At 41.8% G+C, this 20,442-nt stretch overlaps 1 protein-coding gene across 2 annotated transcripts in view; it reads left to right on the forward strand.

Moving 5' to 3' along the window:
* WDFY2 (WD repeat and FYVE domain containing 2) overlaps positions 1 to 20,442 on the forward strand; it is a 175,738-nt gene that overhangs the window by 50,754 nt on the left and 104,542 nt on the right. Inside the window, exon 1 of one of the 2 annotated variants that reach the window (XM_064586142.1) lies at positions 17,658 to 18,022. The exons of the other annotated variant lie outside the window; for it this stretch is intronic. The gene's annotated coding sequence lies outside the window, so the exon portion shown is untranslated. Of the gene's footprint in view, positions 1 to 17,657; positions 18,023 to 20,442 lie in introns of those variants that run through there. 2 annotated transcript variants of the gene reach the window in all.

The raw sequence follows: 20,442 nt of genomic DNA on the forward strand, positions 1-20,442 counted from the left end.
GTGGCTCATCTGCCAAGTGAGGTCTGGTCTGTTCAATATCGGTGACTGAGATATGCTTTGTCAGGGATTGTGGAGGTCATTGTTCCATTCTTTTCATTACAGGCAACGGGGAAAAGTTGGATTGATTGTACTTTCTCAGCAGCGGCTCAGAGTTCTAGTAGTCTGTGTGGGGTAGGGATGGAGCTGTGGGCAACGGGAGACAGCTGCAGGGCAGAGTACCCCTTTTGTTGAGGAACAGTCTCCCTTTTGTGTTGCGTTGGCAGCTCTAAGCCGACTGGGGTAGTTTGCCTTCGCCCTGAATAGCCGCCTGGCCTGGCACCCCGGCAGAAGCTCCAGCACAGTTCTTTGTCCCACGCCGGTCTTGCTTCCAGCCTCTGGTCCAGTTCTCGAGCTGTCTGCAGGATCTGAAGAGGGGACCTTGGTGGACTTGGGCCCTCTGTGTGGTGGAGTGCTTAAAAGGTTAAGCTTGAGTCGGATAGCCATTGTGTTCCAATTCTGGCTTTGCTACTTACTGGCTGTTCAACATTGGGCATCTTGTTTAACCCTCTGAACACCAGCTTCCTGGTGTATCGAATAATATTGAAATTTGTTAGCAGCTTAAGGCACTTCATCGGGCTTCCAGCTCTCAGTAGCCGGTGGATGGTAGAGTTTTGTTGCGAGTGATGTCCCAGGGACTGGCTGCTGATTGGGCTCTCATCTCATTATGCTCCTTCCCTAAGCCATCCTCTGCTGACTCTCTTCAAGGGTTCATGTTTGTGGATGAGGCTCTTAACTGGCCAGTTGGTAGTGAAGAATTTTCCTTATGGAGTTACCTGGGTCATTTTCACAAAAAGTGATGAGGAAAGGGAGTCATGTGTCATACTAGTTCCAGGCGCTCACATGTAATTCTTTATTTTCTTTTTAAAGACTTATTTATTTGAGAGAGAGAGGGAGAGAGTGCACATGCGTGAGCAGGGGGAGGGACAGAGGGAGAGGGAGAGAGGGAATCCTCAAGCAGACTCCCCGCTGAGCACAGAGCCCAATGTGGGGCTGGATGGCAAGACCCTGAGATCATGACCTGAGCCGAAGTCAAGAGCTGGATGCCTAACTGACTGAGCCACCTAGGCACCCCTCACGTGTAATTCCTACAGTTTATTTTAATAAATGGTGTGAGGTAAGGGTCCATTTTTTGGGAAACAAATAATTAGGGCAGCATCTTTTATTGTGTAATTTATCTTTCCCCCATTATTCTTAATTACTTTTTAGTATGCTAATTAGTATATATGCTTGAGTCTGTTTCTGGGCTTTTATTTTTTTCCACTGGTCAGTCTATTTAATCTGCGGTAGTGCTATGATATTTGAATCTCTTTCTTCAGTGGCAGGATTAGTTGTGAAGAGCATGGGGTTTGGAGACAGGCTGCCAGGGTTTGAATTCTCGCTCCTTTAATTCCTAAGAGGTTTACTCAGCCTCTCTGTACCTCAATTTCATCATCTTGAAAATGGACATAGGGGTAGTGCTGATCTGTGGGACCCGTGTAAAGATTAAATCAAATAATTCTCATAAAGTAACTAAAACTGAACCTTGCTTAGTGTTAAGTGCTCACTAAATGTTACTCATTATTACATCTCAAAATCTCTTCCCATATATAACACAGATGTTTGTAGTTTTGAGTCCACCTTTTAAAACTGGAGATCAAAAAACTGTAAAGATTCTCTTCTTCATGATCTTCTTTCCCCTTATTTCCAAGCAGAGATGTGGCTTTAATTCTACAAATAAAAACACCAAGAACTAATAGTGTAGTCTTGCAAAGTCCCAGAGGTGTGTTTTTGAGAAAGCGTGAATAAAAACCTGACTCTGGGCTCATGAGGCCTGGGACCCCATTTATACCCTCTTGGTATTTCTAGTACTAGTTCTGGTTTGTAATACATACTCAGTGCATGCTTTCCAAAATGAAGGAGAAGGAATACTTTAGCCTTTTAAAAAACAGAGTTTTAAAAAATACTGAGAGGGGCACCTGTGTGGCTCAGTTGGTTAAGTGTCTGGCTTCAGCTTAGATCATGATCTCAGGGTCCTGGGATCCGCACTCAGCGGGGAGTCTGCTTGTCCCTCTCTCTCTGCCCCACCCCCTGCTCATGCTCTCTCTCTCTCTCAAATAAATACAATCTTAAAAAAAGAATGTAATAGGGACTCCTGGGTGGCTCAGTTGGCTAAGCAGCTGCCTTCAGCTTGGGTCATGATCCCAGGGTCCTGGGATGGAGCCCCGCATCGGGCTCCTTGCTCGGTGGGGGGGCCTGCTTCTCCCTCTCCCTCTGCTCCTGCTGCTTGTGCGTGCTCTCTCTCTCTCTGACAGATAAATAAATAAAATCTTAAAAAAAAAAAAAATAATGAAACCGGGTTAGAGTTGAGTAAACTTTTGCAAATTTACAATACCTGTTACCACCTTAAGAATGGAAAAGGCTGATTTTTCTCAAGGTATTCAGTGCCAAGAAATAAATTTAGTAGAGCAAGGAGGACTTGTTGGCTAAAATGTTTTATGTATACTGATCAAAGCAATTGGATGTGTTCTGGTTGGATAAAGTGGATTTCGTCCATACTGACAAGGCTCAGAGTTGGAGGAGAAGCCTCGTAAGGAAGCCCTCATTCTTTTCAGTGGCATAAGAGGAGTTGGGAGAGAAATTAGGATGTGACCATGGTTTTCTGTGCCAGCGTGAGTTGCAGCTCTGGGTAGCTGAGAGGATTTGACAGAACAGCACGCTGTTTGTCTCATGTACCTCTAGGCCTGTTAGAAGTGAGTAAATCCAGACCTACCTGAAGCGCTGTGCAAGGGGCTGTAATGCCCATCAGCCGTTTTCTTTGCTTCCTGTCTTCTGTTATCTAAATAGTGAAAAATTTCACCAAGCTTCCTGCATTTCTCCTTTGCTCAGTCTGCTACACTCTGAGCGGTCAGACAGCCTCAGAAATAAGATGGAGGCCAGAGAGACTGAGGCTTTAGAGTCAGGCTGCCTGGAGTACCTCCCGGTTCTTCCCTGCCTGGGGGCTGCAGGTGGGTGGGCGTGTGCACACTGTAGTTGCTCACTTTTAAAATGGAAATGGAAACAGGATCTCCCTCCTCGAACTTTTCTGAGGATTCAGTGAAGGAAAGCAAGTAAAGAACAATGTGTCTTATATAAAAAATGCTCATTAAGGTGGCATCTTAGTCAGTTTGGGCTGCGGTAACAAGTTACTGAGGATTGGGTGGTTTTCTTCCGGTCCTGGGGGCTGGAAGTCTGATCAGGGTGTCGGCATGGTCAGGTTCTTGGTGAGAGCCTTCTTCCGGGGTTATAGATGACTGTCTGTCTTCTCGTATCCTCACATGGCAGAGAGATGGTGTTTCTTCTTAAAAGGGCACCATTCACAAGGGCTCCACCTTCAAGATCTAATTACCTCCCAAAGGCCCCACCTCCTAACACTATCACATTGGAGGTTAGGATTCCAACAGATGAATTTTGGGAAGGACGTAAACATTTAGTACGGAACAGTTGTTATTATTCCTTCTACTACTACTGCTATTTCACTTCCTCAGCTAATAGAAGGAGAGATGGAAGCTTTACTCTAACCATACCACCACTCTCCATTGCTCTTCTGGTGTCCCCATATCTGGGCAGATTTCTCAGACTTTGGGAGTGCCTGCATACACTTTAATCTGACTGGATGCTTATTGGAAGGGATGCCCAGCAGAAGGTTTTTAATCTTTTTTTACAATGTGCTGGATGCCTGCCTTTGTCTTCCTTTATATATCAGGAAGCCCAGCATGTATTTGTTGGGCAGTTGGTGATACTTCTTTAAAAATGCCAGCTTTTGCTCATTTTCAGGTTGCTGTGTTAGCTTCAACTGCCTTCCGTAGCTTACATTCATGCATACAAAGTATTCGTGGACCCTGATTTGTAAACATGCTTTAGACTCAAAAATTCCCCCATTTTGCAATTATCTAAGTTATCTTGGTCATGGTTAACTGGTTATTATCAAAGCAGACCTGTAGGCCATGAGCAGTGTAACTTGGGAAGTGCCATTCCTAGCAGAGAGGGCAAAGAGAGAATTGACCTTGACCCACTTAGGCAAGATGGAAGACAGCCAGTTCTTTGGCTTTGTGTTCTGTCTTTTTAATCACAGAAAGCGAAATCATTGCAGCAGTCACTCAGGCTCAGTTAATTGAAAGGACTCACAAGATTTCCCAAAGTATACTTACCTGGGGCTTTAGTAAAGACAATGGATACAACACAGCAGGAGAAAGAAAACACAAGGCAAACATTGAGGAGGTCTGGTACATCCCAGGTCCTTTCTCATTTGCTCACAGTACTTTTTGTCTTTGTATCTTGAGCCTTCAAGATACATGTGAGATAGTTTGGCCTAGACAAATAGATCAGTGGAACAGAGTAGAATCCACAAAGAGACCCACACACATACACAGTCAATTGATTTTTGACAAATTCAGTGGAGAAAGTATTATCTTCTCAACAAATGATGCTAGAACAATTGGATATGCACATATTAAAAAAAGGAACTTTGACCCATGCCTTATACTTTTATAAAATGAACACAGAATAGATCATAGACTTAAATGTAAAACCCCAAACCACAAAGCTTCTAGAAGAAACATAGGACAAAATTTTTGTGATCAGAATCTGCATTTTACAAAATCCCCAGGCTTATTCTTATGCACAGGAAAATCGGAAAAGGACTGCCCTATAAGGTGTGTGTTGAAGGATGACTACTAGTTATGCAGGTGAAAAAGGAGGATGGGGGGGGAAACAAATGTTTCAGCAGAGGGTCAGCATAGTGCAGGGGGCACAAGGGTATGAGGAGGGAGGGCATGGCTCTCACTGCATAAGTTCATGCAAGAATTTTCACCACTGTGCAGTGAAAAAGAAAAAAGACAATATAATGAGTTTTTTATATCTAAAATTAAGTTTATTCAGATTTTAGAATTCTCAGATCACGTCCTTCTTCGCTTTTTGTAAAATGAAAGTGCTAGCAAATTGTAGGGTTTTTTGGTTTGAAATGTTTTTTCCTTGGCAAAATCAAAAGCTGACAACCCTGTGTTTAACTCACCACCCTTTTAGCTTTAGTTTTAGTTTCTCTCCTGACCTATGAAATCCAACCAAGTTTGGCCATTACTCTTAGAGAACTAAGAGTAGTTGGGTAGAGTATTGGGCATCTGGGGCCAGAGGAGCGGATAGGGTTCAGATTCTGGAGGACCTCGTAGACCATGCGGGTGGACTTGATGCCCACATCTTGAAGGTTGAGCCCTAGTTGGATTTGCATTTTAGAAAGTTGACTTAAGTGGCTGGTGGGAAGGGATCAGAGAAGAGTGAAATAGGAGGCAGGAGACCAGGTAGGAGGCTTTTTTGGGTATCATTGTGAGTGTGACGAAAGCAATGTGATACAGCAGAGTGAGGACAGACTTCATTTACACCATGGAGGTGGAATTGACAGGAATTAACATCTATTGGACAGAAGAGGGAACTTTACATTATTTAAATTATTGTCTGACTTTAAGTTTTGGTGAATTTTGTATGTCCAAATAAGTATGAGTCAGCACCATTCTCAAACCTCTTTAAATGGATTGATTTAAATGACTATGGAGTGGAGTGATTGAGCATCTGTGCAGTGTAGTCCCTCAAAGACAAAGAGAAACTCATTAAAATGAGATCAGAGAGTTAATCCATCTTCACACTTAAGTACCCATTCATGAAAAGCTACGCTGTATGAGTCAGAAAATGCTGATTTCATTCATTTTATTACGTATGTAACTACTTGGGAGAATGCTAGCTAGTAAAAATATTGGGTACTGCTAAGCTTTTTGGATGTTTATTTTTGCAGGGATTAACTCAATACTGCTGCATATTATGTAGAGCAATAATTTACATATCATGCTTGATTTACAGAATGGCTTCTGGTGAAGGGGCTCTGTGGTTTGTCAGCCTTAGCTCAAGATTCTTAGGAAATTCTTTTTTTTTTTTCTTTTCAGAGAGAGACACAGCGAGAGAGGGAACACAAGCAGGGGAGTGGGAGAGGGAGAGAGAGAAGCAGGCTTCCCTCTGAGCGGGGAGCCCGATGTGGGGCTATGACCTGAGCCAAAGGCAGATGCTTAACGACTGAGCCACCCAGACGCCCCAATTCTTAGGAAATTCTTATGAATTTCAGAATCTTTTTGGAAGTTAATGAATTCTTAAAATAATTTTAGAAAATAATTTTGTATCTACTGTTACTTTTATCTGACTTCTCTGACAAAAATACAAATGAGAGTTGACTAATAAACAAGATTCTCTTTCTCTGGGTTCTCTGCATTTAATGAGTTAGCGTGTAAGCTTTTCTGTTGGTATGACTTAAATTTCAGCATGTTTTCCAAGGGAGGTCAAGATATAATGAATTATTTCTAGACTTTATAGACTTTTCTTCAACCAACACATAAAGAAATTTTGCTGTTATAGGTTCATCTACACTGTTTTACACTGTGTACTTTGGTACATCAAGGAAATTCTATGGGAGCTTATGGGGGAGGTTTGATATGGAAGGAAAGTTAATGTGATTTTGATTTATGGGCTTTATTAACATTCATGAGTATATATTATGTATCTCAAAAACCCATAGGAAGAGAGGTGGATTATAGGAGGAGAGGATATCTGTATACTATGGTTTTTCAACATAACATGAAATTTTTCAACCATTCATGCTAAACCATCACTTTATATCGAGCAAAATTATAGAGGGCTACTGTTCTGTGTTTATTTGACTTGGCAGAGTAAAGATGTAGTATCATTTTCTTTTTGATTTTCCCGTTTTATACTAACTATGTATTACTACAAAGCATGTCCGATACATTTAAAATTTGTGAGAAATATGATTAGTCTTAGTTACTATATAAAATAGGCTAGATTGTAAGGGCTTCTATGATTTTATGATTCCACTCAGTACTTGTCTCTTGTCATAAGGGAGAGCAGATGGATGTTCAAAATAATGTAGATTATTTAATATGGAATCTGAATACGATTATGCCATTTAGTGTTTTCCAGTAGTGAGGAGAATTTAATCTCCTAATGAAATATATTTAAGGACTGCAGAAAATAGACATTTTCATCCAGTCTGCTAACTTCAAAGCAGCCCATATGCTATTGTCTCCCTTATCACTTACATGTGCTACTATAATTTATGTATTGAGAATATTTAACATGAGAACTTTAAAAATGTTCTAGCAGGTTTATTCTGATACTTTGTATTGATTTCTTTTGGACATATATGCCAGGTAATTTGCCTCAGCTGTTAACACCTTAAAAGCATGACTTTTTCTAGGCTGTTCATTCATTTTAGAGACCCAGAAATTGTTTGTTATCCATTCTCTAGAAATAAAAAGTGTTTCATTTGTGAACTGTTTATTAATATCCACAAAGGATTCTGGAAGACCTGGTAAACCAGTTCAGATTGCCAACTGGATGACAAAACTGTTGAGTACTACTTGAAATTAATATCCATTACTATTTCTCTATTCATAATTCTTCTGTATTCAAAGGAGGCTATGCCTTTCTGTTACATACAATTATATATACAGTTGTTATGAGTTAAGACCTCAAGATTTTTTTTAAAAGATATTTTATTTTTTATTATTTTTTAAAGATTATTTTAGAGCATGCAAGAGCAAGCATGTAAGCAGGGGGAGGGGTGAGGGAGAGAAGCAGACCGCTGCTGAGCACAGAGGCTGACCAGGGACTCAGGAACCTGAGATCATGACCTGAGCCAAAACCAAGAGTCAGATGCTTAACCGACTGAGCCACCCAGGCACCCCAACAGTAGGCTTAAGTCCTCTAGACTCCGAGCACCTTCAGACATTCACTAAGAATGATGATATCTTTGCTTTACTCACCTTAGGGTGTTTTGTAAAGGATAAAGAGAAATAGAGGAGGGCAGGCAAATGGATGGATTTTATATTTTCTGCCCTACTTTCTTTAAATTCATTAGTGGAAGTTATTTCCCAAAATAATGTCTTGCCTAACTTGAGTCCATATTATTCATGGAGAATTTCCAGTCACCACTGAAATATAAGAGGTAGTGTTGAAAAACGTGTATGGTGTGTTTCTTATGAGAACATGGACAACAAAGAAAAAGTAGTTATGATCTAATGATGCATGACTGGATTCCTATTTTCTTTAACAAGGCCCACATTCATTCTTAGAGAATATTTTCTTTGCCTGAAGTTCTAGGACATCAGGGAAATGGGAGCATAGCTGAGTTAATTGTCGTAGTCTGATAGTTATCTAGGAAAGGAAATGATAACTGTCAGGTGCCTGGGTGGCTCAGTTAAGTGTCTGACTTTGGCTCAGGTCATGATCTTGAGGTCCTGGGATTGGGCCCCACATTGTTCTACCTGCTCAGCAGGGAGTCTGCTTCTACCTCTGCCTCCCTGCTTGTGCTCTCTCTCTCTCAAGTAAATAAAAAATCTTAAAAAAAAAAAAAGGAAAGGAGGGCGCCTGGGTGGCTCAGTTGGTTAAGCGACTGCCTTCGGCTCAGGTCATGATCCTGGAGTCCCTGGATCGAGTCCCGCATCGGGCTCCCTGCTCGGCAGGGAGTCTGCTTCTCCCTCTGACCCTCCTCTCTCTCATGCTCTCTCTCATTCTCTCTCTCTCAAATAAATAAATAAAATCTTAAAAAAAAAAAAAGGAAAGGAAATGATAACCTTTGATCTGATCTGGGCTCATTTCCCACCATCGATTATATTCATCTTAGAATTGACATTTTTCAAAATTTCTGTAAGAGGCTGAGGCATTATCTCTCAACTCTTGCCTTTTACCCCTTCTCTATATTATTCCTTCCAATTATACATATCTTAGAGCTTTTCATTCTAATCTTTTTCACTCTGACTTTCATATTTTTTAACTTTGAATATTTTCCATATCTTTGTCTTCATTGTCTTGTAGAGTGTTTTTCATTTATCTTTTAGTTTATAAATCCCCTCTTTGATTGTATCTAATCTGTTCCATTTGTCCATTGAAATTTTTATTTCACTAATATATTTTTCATTTTCAGAAGTTCTATTTGTTTTATTTTCAGTCCACTTACTGTCTATTTTTTTTCAACCTCTTTTATTCTTGAAACACATTAAATGTAGTTATTTTATATTCTCTTTCTGATTTTAGTATCTGAAGTCTTTGTCGGTCGGTCCCTTTTTGCTCTTTAATTTTTGCTGGCTCTCACTCTGATACCTAGTTTCCAGGTGGGTTTTGTCATTTTTAAAAACTGGATCCACTCATTATTTCCCTTAGAACTTCATCTGGGGAATTTTTTTTTTTTTTTTAAGATTTTATTTATTTATTTGCGAGAGAGAGAATGAGAGACAGAGAGCATGAGAGGGAGGAGGGTCAGAGGGAGAAGCAGACTCCCTGCCGAGCAGGGAGCCCGATGCGGGACTCGATCCCGGGACTCCAGGATCATGACCTGAGCCGAAGGCAGTCGTTTAACCGACTGAGCCACCCAGGCGCCCAATCTGGGGAATTTTTTAAGGTCTCCTTGAAGTTGAGTTGCTCCATAAGACTGGGTTTGCTTTTGTTTCTTTGGTTGCCTGAGTACATGATAAACCTAGGACCACTTAAAATTAATTTCTCCATTAGAGGGTTCTCAGATCACAAAAGCAGAATAAATTTGTACCAAATCTTTCATGAGGGTCAGCTTGTGGAGAACAGCTTGATTTATTGATTGATTTATTTTTATGTAGATAAGTTTCCTTGCTGTCCCATTTCTGCATGGGGGGTGGGATATATTTCTTACAAACTTTTGTACCCAGGGTGTAGCCTTTGGAATCCTGGCTTAAATAAGGTTTCTCGTTAGATTCCCCATGTTGATTAGGCTCTAGACCTTTTCTCCTATAGCCCATGCCCAGTGTGACATTAAAATGGATACTTAAGATCTACAGGGTCCAACAGAAACTCTTAAGGTTAAAAGGGTAATAGTTAAAAAATTGCTCAGAACTCCCTTATTAGAGTTTTGGGGATCTGCAGATCCCTCACTTTCAAACAAGTTTTCAAATAACAGCAACAAAAAGAAGACCAGATTCTACTAAACTGAAGCCAGCATTTAATTGCTTTAATTCAGAAGGTCTTTCAGTGTCTATTTTTTCACACTGCCGAAAATCAATGAGATTTTCCAGCTTCTCTTTCTGGAAAAGTGAGTTGACTTTGTGAGGTTTTTCCTTGTTTTTCATATATGGGTAGTAACTCTGTCACAGTCTGCCTTCATCAGCTGTGTGGCTCTCTAGACTGGAAATGTTGTAGCCGGCTTTGGCTCTTTCTCCATCCTGTGATTTCTTCTTAGAGACGGTTCTAGGACATGGTTCTTCCTCCGTATTCCCCTGCCACTACTCTATTATAACATGTTGATCACTAGAGCAGGCGCTCAACTGGTCTTATAGCTTTTACTTTTTCTCTTGTCTAATCCAAGTTGTTTGCTACTGCCAACGTAATCTTTTGAAAACATCCCCTTTCATTATGTAAACTTACCCACTTACACATGGTTCAGAAACTGTCCTTTATTCCTTTTTTTCATAGCATACCAAGTCTGATTCCTCCAAACCGTAGGTCCCAGTTGGATTTAGATTCTGGAAGGGAATCTGCTGCTCTACCTTGTTGGAGTGGGCAAGTGAATTCCCTTTACACATTCTCAGCCAAGGATGCCCTTTGCTGGCCCTCTAATGGCTGCATCTTTGGCAACTCTAGGAAGGTTACACTTTCAGAGAGATAGAGAACCTGTTTCTTTTTTAAAAACAAAAAAAGTTTTTTTAATGTGGTAAAATAGACCTAACAAAGTTTACCATTTGAACCATTTTTAGGGGTGCAGTTCAGTGACATGAAGTACATTCGCACTGTTGTGCAACCATCCCTACTCTCCGTTTCCCAAATGGAAACTCCATACCCATTAAACAGTAACTCTCCATTTGCCCCTCCTCCCAGCTCTGCTTTGTTTTTTAAGATGTAACAAGATTCTTGGCCATTGTGCTACATGTGGCTGCCCTGGAAGGGAGCAGTTCATCTCTTTTCAGATTCAGAACAGTGGCAGCCACGGGCATCCTCCGAATCACTGCTCTTTCAGTTTACTATTTCATTAAGTCCCTGTTGAGCATTTATCACCTGCCTGCCACTGTAGCAGGCTGTAGGACTATAGCGGTGAGGAGGTTGACAACAGATACCACGCCCCCCACCGCCGTGTATAGAGGCAAAAACAATATTTAAATCTACATCGTTCCTCTAGCGATCCCATCCATATTCCTCCTAGTGGGTGATATTGATGACCGTTCTCATATTGTTGAATTGCTCAGACTGACAGTTCAAGGCTGGTACTCCTGTTTCTTTTGCCTGTGAGGGACTCTGGCTGAGAAGCAGATGGCACTGCTGATGCTAATATCCAGGAACCCATCCAGCCTCTCTGATGTGGTGCATTCCTAGGGCTGCCCTATGGGTTACTCTTCACCATTGCACTGGGAATGTGTTCATTTTTTTTTTTCTCTTCTATTTCCTGTTCTTTTTCCTTTTATGTATTTATACGACCTTTTCCAAGCACCTTCTTTGGGCTAAGTACTATATCTATTTGAAGTAAAAGTATTTATAGGTATTTTTAAAAATCAAAGGTAAAAATATTCAAAAATAAAAATTTTTTTTGAAGTTCTCAAGGGATTTATGGACTTGCTAACCAGCATTGACAGGCAATGTGACTGTCCTGACATTGGCAAGATGCAAAGTGATTCTGGAGCTTCATTCTGCCCAGGAGTCTGGTAGGCTTGCCAGGGGAGTTATGCTAATACGAGAGAGCCGATCTGCAGGTAACGGCGGTGAGGGCTGAGAGGGAAGTTAGTCTGGGAATCCTAAACCCCCCAGCTATGCAAAGACAGGAAGCTGTGCTTAAACATTAGCCACAAAGTTTAACCAAGAAAACAAACAAAGCAAAGCTAGAATGCTAGGAAACTAATTGCAGACCCAGAGTAGTGCTTAATAGTAATGAAACCACACAGAATTAAGACCTTATGGGGGCTTCTTTCTCTTGAGGCCCTTACTACTGATTGACAAAGTCAGTCATTCCATGTATTTTGTGTGTTCGTAATTTCTCACCTGCCGTATGGGTCCATTTAACTTCACTTTGTAGATTTTAAAAAACAATGAAGAGACTGCCACTTGACTGTGATGTTTAAAATTCTAAATTGTGAAGGCTTATATGACCTTTGGCTTGAGAGAAGGGACCCAGCTGGTTAAAATACTGTCTGGTGTTGGCTGTAATAAGCATGCCTCTGTAGCACATGACTGCAAATGACCAGAATGGCTGTTACTGTTTTTCAGGCAGGAATGCCATTAAAAGCTCCAGGTTTTGAAATATAAACCAGCCATGGCTATTCTTCAGCCACAGATTGCTAGGTTGCTACGGCTATGGGAAAGAAAATCCAGGTGTCTGTGATTCAGTACCGTTGTTTAGGTCTGATGTAGTGGGTGGTTATGCTTGGCATCGAGCTGCCTGGCGGGGTGGTCGAGAAGCTGGACAGCGCCCAGCTTGAGCTCCTCTGTCTCAAACCCCTGGTTGCCTTAATTCACTCCACACAGCAGTCTGTCTAGCTGTGGAGAAACCCTCCATACAGAGATGCACAGTGTTTTGTAGACGATTGGGTTTAGTTTATTCACTATATGTGATCTGAATGCATATAATGAGGATCAGGTAGTCTGTTTTTATTATAAATAATCATAGGAAAATGGCTTTAAAAAAATCTTTTAGGTATGTTTTCCAAGAATTTCTGCAACATTATTTGCATTAGAGGCATTTTTCCCCCTTTACACAAGTCGCTGTAAAAACTACAAAAAGTTATTGACTGCCATCCCATTGCTTCAAGTTTTTCTGTTCATCTGCCCATCGCTAGGGGCTGCCTTCTGTTTGTATTGAGGTTGCAATGTGTGATCTATTAGAAAAGTATTCCCTGAAAATTCAGGGTCTTGAAAATACAGTCAGTATCACTACTCTCCCCCATCCCACCCCCTGCCCCCCCAAGTTACTTCAGTGGTGGCAAAAATAACAATTGTCCCCTGGGAAATGAAGCTCATTGCTATGGTAACTAATGAAGGTTGCATCATTCTAGGGCACATTTTTAAAAGCCTGAATTTCAACATGGGTAGACGCCTCGTCTTATTTTATTCAGTAGCTTAGCAACCTGTGGTATACTGTTTGTCACCACCCCCAATCTTCCCTCTTCTCTCAGAAAAGTGACCTATATAGATAGTTTTTTATTATGGGCACGTTTTCACTGTGAATTTGGTTCAGTTCTTAGGTATGTTTATAATGACCTTATTTTCTGGACCCAAAATGAGGACACGTGCTATGTCTGAGAAGTGAAGGCTGTTTGTTCTACATCCTTGGCGGCCCACACCCAAGTTGTTGTGGATCTTCTGCGTGCTGCACCCCTTAACTGTTGGTGTTATTCTGGGGTTCGTCTTTGGTCTTCTTTGTTCTTCTTACTTACCAGTGGCTTAGCTACTGCTTATGTGTTGGTAACTTCGGAAATCTTCATCTTCAGCTCAGGTCTCGAGATGCCCATGGACTCCCAAGTAGGCAGGCAGTTCACTTCTCGACAGTCCTAACTGGAGCATCCCCACATGCAGCAAGTTCAAGATCAAGTCAGCATTGCCTTCTACAAAAGTCACTTCCTGGTGAATGGGACTATGCAGCTCCCCACCCCCAGTCAGCCCCCGAGTCCGGATGCTTCCACCTCCTAAGTGCTCTAACGTCTGCCTTCTTCTCTTGTCCCGAGCCGCATCCTTTTTTGCCTGGTTTACCGGCTAACCAAACTGGTTGCTTCAGGGTAAGCAGGCTTCTTCCAGGCTTCCCCAAACAAACAAATAAATTTGATTTTGTGACTGGCTGCTTGGCCTTCAGTCGCTCCCTGTTGTCCTCAGAGTAAAACCGAGCCTTGTCAGCATGGCCTACAGAGCCCTGGGTGGCCTCCCGCCTGCTCCTCTGTCCAGCTGGTGTCTCCTTACTCCCACCTTGCCCCTTCCTGCCCCCACGCCTCCTTGTGCTCCAGGAGCACACTCCCACCCCCGGCCTCCTTCCTCGGGTAGATGCTGCCCCCTCCTGCATTTCAGACACCATCATCTCTGGCACGCTTTCCCTAACATCTAACCCAGGCTGCATTTCAGAGTTAGATGCCGCCCATGTTTCTTGAACAGCATGGGCTTCTCCTACCCAAGCTCTTACGTGCCTGGGTTGTAATGCCTTGCCACCTGCCGCATGCAGTGGGTGGTGCGTTTTGGAGAACAGAGGTGGCACTTGTTTGTGTTTGTGCTTCCAGTGCGTTTCCCATACAAGTGCCTAGTAGGTGTTTAGTAAATGTTTATGAGTGGATCAGTGATCAACAGGTCAGTGATTGAATGTATGTAAATGCGCTTGTGAGGCAATGGGGCAGAACCCCGAACTTTGAGATTTGAATGGTCTTGGAAAATCCAAGTTGTTCCAGTCCCTGCAGTTCATTGCCTCCATCTATATTAAGTGGATTCTCAAAGACTGCTAGAATTTAGAACAAAGGGCATATTTTTCCTGGATACGATGGGGGTGGGAGTGGGCCTGGTCTGGTGCTTGGCTGTGTGTGTGTGTGTGTGTGTGTGTGTGTGTGTGTGTCCCCGTCCGTGTGTCTTGTATCACACACACACAGTTCAGCAACTCTGGGTTACTAAACTCTGTTGCCAGCTTGTGTGTATTTAGCACAGTTCAAAACAAGAAAGTCAGGTACAGACCAAAATTTGGGGATCTCATGAAGGGAGCATTTGACTCCCTTGCTGGATTGAAAGTTTGATCACATTGGCTACTGGGGGGCTCCTGGGGAGGGCTGCCTGGGAGGAGGTCACACCTATGCTGGTTAAGGTTGTAGTGGAGGCAGGCAGTGGATTCCATTCTTTAGAGGGAGTTGGAGTGGGATGGGAGGCAGGATCGGAATGCCCTTCCATTTGTCATTTCTTTAGGGTACTGGTAGACCCTGGAGCTATAGAATGAAGAATTTACAGTTTCCTCCCCATCATCCCCCAGCACAGTGTACAGATTTCTTGGTTTCAGATCAGCTTCTTTGCTGCCATTCTGCACAAGGTCTCTGCAGATGTGATCAGAGAATTTCCTGGCAGTGGACAGGTTGGGGGTGGGTGGCTGTGGGGAGGAACTTTTGACTGATCCTCTTGATCTGTTGGAAATGATGAGTACCACTTTTTGGACCTGGCATGGAGCTTGGCCCTGGGCAGACGCCGAGTATGAGAAAATGTGATTCCTTCTCTGATGGTATTTAGAGCTCAGTCAAGGAGCCAACTCGTGCTGATCATGGTGGAGTGTTGATAAATACTACAATTCATCCAACATCTGTTTTCACCTTAAAAATGAAAAGAAAAAGAAAAACTCTTTTGGGGCGCCTGGGTGGCTCAGTTGGTTAAGCGACTGCCTTCAGCTCAGGTCATGATCCCAGGGTCCTGGGATCGAGTCCCGCATCGGGCTCTCTGCTCTGCGGGGAGCCTGCTTCTCCCTTTCCCACTCCCCCTGCTTGTGTTCCCTCTCTCGCTGTGTCTCTCTCTGTCAAATAAATAAATAAAATCTTTAAAAAAAAAAAGAAAAACTCTTTTAGGTTTAAGGAATAATATTTTTTTTTTAAAGATTTTATTTATTTATTTGAGACAGAGAGAATGAGATAGAGAGAGCATGAGAGGGAGGAGGGTCAGAGGGAGAAGCAGACTCCCTGCCGAGCAGGGAGCCCGATGCGGGACTCGATCCTGGGACTCCAGGATCATGACCTGAGCCGAAGGCAGTCGCTTAACCGACTGAGCCACCCAGGCGCCCAAGGAATAATATTTAAGGCCAATATTTAAAAGTAATGTTTACCTGTTGAAATGTGGTGAATTGTGTCCAATATAGAATAAGATGATGCTGTTTTCAAAATAGCCCAGCTGCTAAACTGACTGAGGCCCCCCCGGGGATATCTTGTCATACTATTTTTGAGACGAGAATTGCTTCTTTATCCCAACTGTCCCAGTGTCTGTTTCTGCCTTTGGTGAGAGCTTGGGGGAGAGGGTTAGGAGGGGAGAAAGAGACAGGACCTGGTAAGGTGGACGGTGCAAGGTGTGTGGCTCTGTTGGGGTCCTGTGAGCCCAGGGCTTTGTGTGGGGTGAATGCAATTTCTCTGCTTTTCAGGAGGGGCATGCATTTTTCTCCAATACACTGACCTCTACTGGCTTAACCATGACTCTTAATCACAGCTGGTTTTTTTTTTATTTTTTTCCAAGGAAAAAAGTTTTTCACTTACTATTAAAAACGTTTTGTGTTGCTTTAAAAATATAATTTGCAAAAAAATTAATACTTACAGGCTTTGTATAGTGGAATTTACATTCATCTAGGAAATTCCTAGCTATCCAAATTTTACTTTTGACCTCTAGGATGTAGTGCCCTTTTTTTTTTTTTTTAACTGTTAATACACCTCTAAAGATAAGGGAACAAATATTTTAATATAATTTTATTTTGAATTGTAAAATTACCAATTGCTCTTAATACATGTTGGTATAAGGAAGGCATTATGTTTAGTGAAGAGAGTACAGAATTTAAAATAACTGCAGGTTATCGATCTGTTCAGGCAAATTGTTTAAATTCTCTGGGCCTTCTCACCTGTAAAGGATGATTTCTGTTTCATAGAGCTAGTGTAAGGAATATATGTATACGCAGAGTGTTTTGGGGGCTGTTGTTTCTGTAAAAAGGCTTGTCACTATTTTTAAAGTTAAAACTAATATTAACCTGCCACCCTTTTAACCCATACAGCTATTTAAAAAAAATCTTAAAACAGACGTGTATTAGCTGTATTGTTACGTGCCTTTTTTACTGGAATTTTTAGAATCACTGTTACTCAAATGTTTATACGTACATACGTACATAGATACGTATCTATATACCCTTATAATTTATGCATCTGCAAGACCAGGAGCATCGACTGCACTAACATGGTAGTGTTACAGTCTGGGTGCACCTGGCTTAGGTGCTCCCTTCAGCTCTAATCTTCACAGAAGAAGCTGGTCCACATCTATAGCTATTTTAAACTCAGTACGTTGGAAATGCAACTTGCTCTGTTCTCCTGCCTTCCTGTCCCTCCCGTAGTGGGAAGAGTTTTGCATAGTGTGGTGGTTGAGAGGAGCAGCCTTAGAGGCTAGACACGGTGTGGGTTCAGATGGTGGTTCTGTGTCACCTGGGGGCTCTCTGTGCTTCAGAGCCCTCATCGGTGACATGAGATTAATAATTGTTGGGATTGTTGGGAGGCCACGTTTGGAATTTTGTGGGCAAACAGTCCCCTGAAAAGCCCGACTTCTTTTTTGTTTGAGTATAGTAGTATCCATAGCAAATGACCTCTGCCAAGTGTCCTGTCTAGCTTGCGGTCTGTTGTCTTCTATTTATTGGCCTTTGTGCTCTGCCCCTCCCTCTCAGGTCACTGTAACATCTGCTAAGGGAGAAGAGGAGAATGAATCTAGCGTAGACAACCAGCAGTCTCTGCCGCCTTGGACTAACTTATTTTCATTCATCCAGCACATATTTACCATGTATTTGCCATGTGCCATACACTCTGGCAGCCTCTGGCTAGAAGAAAAGAATGTTCTTTGTCATCATGCTGTTTTCTTATTTTTATTTTTCAGATAATAAACACATTTACCAGTGGGTAAATCAAATAACAGATTGTGGCCAGTGCAATGAAGGAAGTAAATGGAGTAATAGATAATGCCATCCCTGCGCCGAGCCTGCCACCCTTTTCCATGTGGATTACATACCTTTCCAACATTGCCTTACGTGGATTCCAGATACCTCATAGCCCTTATCGTTCACAGTTGTAATGATGTTTACTTGTCTGTCCATGTGGAGCTCCTGCACAATGTCTGGCACATAGCAGATACTCAGTACATGTAAAAGGAATAGATAAAGGAACAGGACATCTTTGTAAGTTGAGGAGAAAGTCCCTTACATCAAGGACTCAAATGTTCGGTATGTTGGCAAAGCCAGAAAGGCTTTGGATCTTGAACTCTCCCAAGCTATGGTAGATTCATATGTTTTTTTAAAAAAATAGTGATAATAATGACAATAATAATAATTGTTGGCAATTACTGAATGCTTGCCGTATGTCAAGTACCTTACATTTAAGGGCGCCCAGGTGGCTCAGTCGGGGTTGAGCGTCTGACTCTTGATTTTGACTTAGGTCATGACCTCAGGGTCATGAGATCGAGCCCCATGTCGGGCTCCACACTCATCGGGGAGTCTGCTTGAGATTCTCTCCCTCTCTCCCCCTGCACCCCCCACCACGTGCACGATCTCTCGTTCTCTCTCTAAAATAATAAATAAATCTTTGGAAAAAAAAAGAACCTTACGTTTAATCTTCACAACAACTTTCTGCCATAGGTTCTAATTATAATTCTCCTTTTTCACTAACTAGGAACTCTTGGCTAACTCAAAGACACCTCTGATTTAAATGTTCAAAATTGAGGTCATGATTCTCACCCCACGTCCTGACCTTTTCCATTGTTCCTCATCTCTGAATGACCGCACTATCATGTAGTTGGACAAACCCCAAACCTAAAGAAAGATGTTCCTTTCCATCATCTTCTCTCTCCATTAACATGTATTCGGATCCTGGTAACAAAATCCATCTAACAGTGATTTGGGGTAAAAATAAAGGAAATCATCTCACAAACAAGTCTACAGTTATTCTAAAGAGTTGGTGGAACAGGGGCATTATTGAGGCCAGGCCCTTTCTTCCTTCAACCCTGTGGACCTCAGCATGTCCACTTCTGTCCTCAAGCTTGTTGTCTCATGATCGAAGGTGGGGCCTCAATTCCAGGCAGAGTCTGTATTGCTTGTTCTTCTTAAATGCTTATTGTGGTGAAATTCACATAACATATAGCAAACCACTTTAAAATGTACAATTCAGTGGCATTTAGTGCAGTGTACCCACCAGCTATCTTTAGTTTCAAAACCTTGTCATCACCCCAGAAGAACACACCATTACCCACTGAGTAATTACTCCCCTTGTGCCCCCACCCTCATCCCCTGACAACTTCTAATCTTTCTGTCCCTATGGATTTGTCTATTTTGGACATTTCATTTTAAAAAATTAAACAATATGTGACCTTTTTTGTCTGGCTGCTTTTACTTAGTGTAGTTTTTGAGGTTCATACAAGTTTTTTTTTTTTTTTTAAAGATTTTATTTATTCATTCGACAGAGAGACACAGAGAGAGAGGGAACACAAGCGGGGAAGTGGGAGAGGGAGAAGCAGGCTTCCCACAGAGCAGGGAGCCCGATGCGGGGCTCGATCCCAGGACCCTGAGATCATGACCTGAGCCGAAGGCAGACGCTTAACAGACTGAGCCACTCAGGCGCCCCGAGGTTCATACAAGTTTAAGATGTATCAATACTTCACTCCTTTTCATAGCTGATAATATTATATTATATATACAATTTGTTTATCCATTCATCTGCTGATAGACATTTGGGTTGTTTGTACCTATTGGCCATTGTGAATTGTGCTTATTTTTTTCTTTTTAAAAAAATTAATTTTTTAAATTCCAGTGTAGTTAACATACAGTGTTATATTAGTTTCAGGTGCCCAGTGTAGTGATTCAACACTTCTGTACATTACTCAGTGCTCATCATGATTAAGTGTACTCTTAATCCCCTTTACCTATTTCACCCATCCCCCACCTACCTCCCCTCTGGCAACTACCAGTTTGTTCTCTATCTTTAAGAGTCTGTTACTTCTTGAATTCCACATATGAGTGAAATCATATGGTATTTGTCTCTCTGACTGACTTACTTCACCTAGCATTATCCTCTCAATCCATCCATGTTGTTGTATATGGCAAGAATTGTGCTGTTATGAACATACATGAACACATATCTGTTTGCATACCTGTTTTCAATTCTTTTGAGCACATACCTAGGAGTAGAATTAGTGGGTCATATGGTTTACTGTTTTTTTGAGGAACTGCCAAACTATTTTCAACAATGGCTGCATCATTTTACATTCCTACCAGCAATGTACGAGGGTTCCTATTTCACTATAGCCTCTAGAACACTTACTTCCATAAAAAAATTATTCTAGCCTCCATAGTGAGTGGGAAATGGTATCTTACTATGGTTTTGATTTGCATTTCCTATTGACCAGTGATGTTGAACATCTTTTCATGTGTTTGTTGGCCACTTGTTAATCTTTGGGAAAATGTCTAAAATTACTAAAGTCCTTTGTCCATCCTTTAATTGGGTTGTTTGTCATTTTGTTGTTGTTGAGTTGCAAGTTTCTTACATAGAATGGGCACCAAATCTCCATCATCTATATGATTTGCAAACATCTTCTCTCATTCTGTAGATTGTCCTCCCACTGTCTTGATGATGTCCCTTGTTGCACAAAAGT

The sequence above is a fragment of the Mirounga angustirostris genome, unplaced genomic scaffold (genome assembly GCF_029215605.1).
Source record: "Mirounga angustirostris isolate CCGP_5_RB_7025 unplaced genomic scaffold, mMirAng1.0.hap1 SCAF_3, whole genome shotgun sequence".
In the NCBI taxonomy this organism is placed as follows: domain Eukaryota; kingdom Metazoa; phylum Chordata; class Mammalia; order Carnivora; family Phocidae; genus Mirounga; species Mirounga angustirostris.